Source organism: Alosa sapidissima, chromosome 3 (genome assembly GCF_018492685.1).
Source record: "Alosa sapidissima isolate fAloSap1 chromosome 3, fAloSap1.pri, whole genome shotgun sequence".
Taxonomy (NCBI): domain Eukaryota; kingdom Metazoa; phylum Chordata; class Actinopteri; order Clupeiformes; family Clupeidae; genus Alosa; species Alosa sapidissima.
The window spans coordinates 22,846,622-22,851,321 of NC_055959.1; positions in this window are offsets into that span (position 1 = coordinate 22,846,622).

Below are 4,700 nucleotides of genomic sequence, written 5' to 3' on the forward strand. Positions count from 1 at the left end.
TGGCAAAGTTGGGCACAGCGCATCTCTCTCTCTCTCTCTCTCCTCTCTCTCTCATTTTGTCTGTGGGGTGTGAACCAGGGGGGCAGTGAGAGGGGGGTGGCACAGCTAAAAGTGTGTTGCACCATTTAGAGTATGGCGTCAAAAAATGTCATTTTAAATTCAGGGCTTTCATCCAACCCGCAGGCTCTTAACACCCATCTGAGCACTCGCATGTGTGTGTGTGTTTGTGTGTGTGTGTTTGTGTGTGTGTGTGTGTGTCTGCATGTGTGAGAATGTGTGTGTGTCATAATCACAGATGCATCCGAGGGAGTGACACATAAAACTACAAACTAAGGAGCCATTGCTTGCTCACTCCAAACACACACACACACGCGCACACACACGCACGCACGCACGCACGCACACACACATACACATATATGCGTACACACACACAGACTCACACTGTTACACGAGAGACATTGAAACAAAGAAGAATGAACAAAGGATGACAGAGAGGTGTGCATTGGAACAGACAGTCTGCCAACTTAGGAGTGCCTGCTTGGAACTGCCTTTCTTAAAAAATAGGCAAGCAAAACAAGACTAAACACAGTCAGCTTTGTGGGAGATGAGAAGGGTTAAGTGTCTTTAGAGCAAGTGTGTTCAAAGACCTTGAAAAATCAAAAAGAAACACCTAACAACTCTTCACTGCACAAAGCACAACAGAAGTTAAAAGCGCTAAATTCAATTTTTGAGAACTTCTCTCCAACGCCCAATGCACAACTCAGAGGACAATATGACAAAAGGAACAGAAGTCAGAACAAAAACTCAAAAACAACAGAATTTTTTTTTCCAGTGCAGGGAAGCTCCATAGAAGACCTATATTTTAGTTTGTGTACACTGTATATGTATATTATACATAATCCAAGGCGGGGATCACATTAGCCAGCGGCAAACGGCAGCGGCAAGCGTAACGCAATGCTCAGACCATAATAAGTTCTATCTCGTTCCTATTTTAACACAAAGGGTTTGCCTTAATTGACAATTGAATACGCTCGCATTGCGCTTTGAAAGTTGAACGCTCAGCTTGCTCAATGCTAGCGTTACGCCAGCGTTGCCCCCGTTCCGCTGCCGAAACAGAGAACAATAGGAAACCTGCCGCTGGCTAATGTGATCCCTGCCTAAATATATAAAGAAACATAAACATATGTGGGACCATATGAAGGAAAACATTCAGTTCAAAGTCTCCTATCATTCTCATTGTATAAACACCTTTTTCCCTCAGTCTTCAGTGAGGTCTCCTACCCTCACTACTGGCGGTGTTCGGCGAAGGTTTTCGTGACTCCCTTGGAAGAAAGCCTAATGTCAAGCCTCACAGAGGAAGGGGTCACAAAGGGCCTGCACGGGCTCCTGTTGTTAACCGACTCCACAGCCTCACACCCTCCATGTTCAACGCACTGTCAACATGTCAACAATTCCTTGCCTGGCTCTTGGGAACTCAGGAATCCTCGGTTTGGGAATACTTCTCTGGGATCTGTTGTTTGGAATGAGATGGGAGCCGGATCACTCTGGGCTTTCTAGGAGCCCTCTGGGAGTTCCGGCAGTGCCGGTGGCAGGCTACTGCATGCTCCATCGCTCTGTAGCCCATCAATTATTCACCGTGTTTATCTATGCATATCTATTTGATAGCTACCGCTAGCCATACCACCACTTAGAGTAAAGCCAATGCTAACATGGCTAAGCATAGACCAAGGCACACCAAAGGACCACTATAAGGCTAACAAGGGAGAGGGTTCGAGAGCAGAATGGGTAGGGTAGGGTATTCCTACTAAGAGAAAAATGCTTTGCAGCATGGATTTCCATATGAAAGTGTTGCAGTAAATTATTTGAGTAGGGACAGGGACGTTTGTGGGTGTTTTATGGAAGTGTCAGTGTTTTAGGAGTCTTTTCTTGGTTAGAGTGAGCTTGTTAATTGAATTGGTGAATTGGCACCCCTTTTCATTTTAACACACAGAGAAATTCTCTGTTACTCACACACACACACACACGCACACACACACACACACACACACACACACACACACACACAAACACAGCGCTTCACCTTCAATCTTTTTTTTTTCCATTTTGATACTGGCATTTAGCATAACACACACGCTGGAGCCAGAGAAGCCAATTATCAAACAGATGTCAATGTATGCGCTACAATACTAAAGGGAGCCCAATTACCAGACAGCTGTTTTTCTTCCCTCTCTCTCTCTCTCTCTCTGCATCTCTCTCTCTCTTTCTCTCTCTCTACTTTTCAGCATCCTGTGTGTGGCTGGTGTTCCTTTGAGGATAGGCATGACCCAGCCCCCAGCCCCCACCCCCCGCTGTTTGCCAAATGGAGGGGCTGTAGATGTCAATCCTCATGCCAGTTCCGTGTGTGTGAGTGTATAGTGTGTTTTTGCAGTGTGTAGTGTGTGTGTGTTTGTGGTGTGTAGTGTATGTATGTGTATGTTGTATGTATCTAGTTTCTGTGTGTGTGTGTGTGGGTCAGTGTAGTGTGTGTGTTTGTATATGTGTAGTGTGTGTGTGTATGTGTGGGTGTATGCGCGTGTGTGTGTGTGTGTGTGCAGTGTGTGTGTGGGTCAGTGTAGTGTGTGTGTTTGCATATGTGTAGTGTGTGTGTGTGTGTGTGTGTGTGTAGTGTGTGTGTGTGTGTGTGTGTGTGTGTAGTGTGTGTGTGTGTGTGTGTGTGTGTGTGTGTGTGTGTGTGTGTGTGTGTGTAGTGTGTGTGTGTGTGTGTGTGTGTGTGCAGTGTGTGTGTGTGCAGTGTGTGTGTGTGTAGGGGTGTGGGGTGGAGTGGAGTGGGGGGTTGGGCTGGAGGCGAGCACTAGAACCATGGACAGCTCCCACAGGAGGCGTCTCACTGCTGCCCTGCTGCACTCCTAACAGGAAGCTGTTTTGCTGCCCCACTACACTCTACAGGCTCACACTTATGCGAATGCACGCACCGGCACACACATGAACAGACACACACTCACACCTTGCTCATGCGCACAGGCACAGACACACACACACACACACACACACACACACACACACACACGTACACAGAGTTATGCGCAGACACACACTAGCTTTAGTACTAACTACAACCCTCTCCATCTGGCCACTTTCTCTCCTCTTTCTTTAATTTTCTCCAAGAGACATAGACACAGCATGTGTGCATGCACACACCTACACACACGCTCTTACAATACACATGCAACCAGCAATAAACTATACAACATATCCCCTTCTTCCACAAAATTAGATCATTTTTTATGTTCCCATCTACCCCCAGTGCCCGTGGTACATATTTATTTGCTATCTGCTTCTTAACATCTCCCTTTATTGCCTCTCTTTCTCTCTCCTCCCCCATCTTGCCCTCTCTCTCTCTCTCTCTCTCTCACACACACACACACAGTTCCCTTTGTGTCTCTGTTTCCTCTTGATCCATCTCTATATCTCTTTTCTTCTCTTACTCCTCCTTTCCATCGTCATTCTCTTCCTTTTCTCTCCCCCCCCCCCCCCTCCTCCTGTCTGGCCATTTCTCTCTCCTTTTTGTTTTCCCTCTTATCTGTTCTGTTGAGTAGCTCTCTGCTCCTCTGTGGAGGTACTGGGGCCCAGTCGCTGGGTACACACCTCACGGGGCACCTGGGCTACAGGCGGGAGAGCAAGCCTCCTGCCTCCCCCTGCCTTGATCAATATGAGTCTAATGGACAAGAAGCGAGTTCAGGGAGTTCATTTTCTCTCTGGCATGCCCACAGGCAGCCCTGCCACACACACACTCACACTCACAGAAAGGCAGGGAGGGGGGAGGGAGAGAGAGAAAGATATTTATCCTTTCTTTTTTACAGACAGATACTCCGCTGGCATACCATCCAAGCTGATACACACTGATATATTACCTAAAAAAAACTCTAATACACACAAACATGCGTATGAACACACGCAACAACACACAACACCAGACACCCCACACCCCTTCTCTCCCTCACACAGACACACCAATGCCACAAGCATCAAACATAGACCCCCTGCCTACTGAGCATTACACAAACACATGCATTCCACTATCTATACCAAACACTGACAGCAACACAGTACCTCACTCTCTCTAATTATTGAATGACTGTGGTACAGAGAGAGAGAGAGAGAGAGAGAGAGAGAGAGAGGCCACCCACTTACTGCACCCACATACTTCTTTTAATGAACGCAAAATATGTGTCTTTATTTTGTCCTATGTTCACAGGACACACATAAGAAAAACAAATAAAATCATGTGTCACACAAGTAGCATACGAGAAACAAAAAGTGAAACCAAAAGCTTTGTTCTGGTTAAAGCTAGGAATACAATTAGCCTATACAGTCAAATCAAAGCCAATACCATCAACACTGGTTACATTTTTGAGGAAATAAGGACCACATTGGTGTGCTCTTACACTCTCACAAAGTCAAATCAGTGGAATAGTGACTGCATTACTGTAACTTGGCCTTAAAAGCTATAGGCTACTACTATCCAAAACAGAAAGGGTTTATATGTAATAGGTTAAAATACTCCAGTAAAAAAATAAACTACTATGCAACTTGAGACATATTCAGATAAAATGATACTAGCAAATGTCACAGATAAATACTATGTACATCAGTGTCACCAGCCAAGCAAACTTGACATGTTCACCCTGAACAGCATC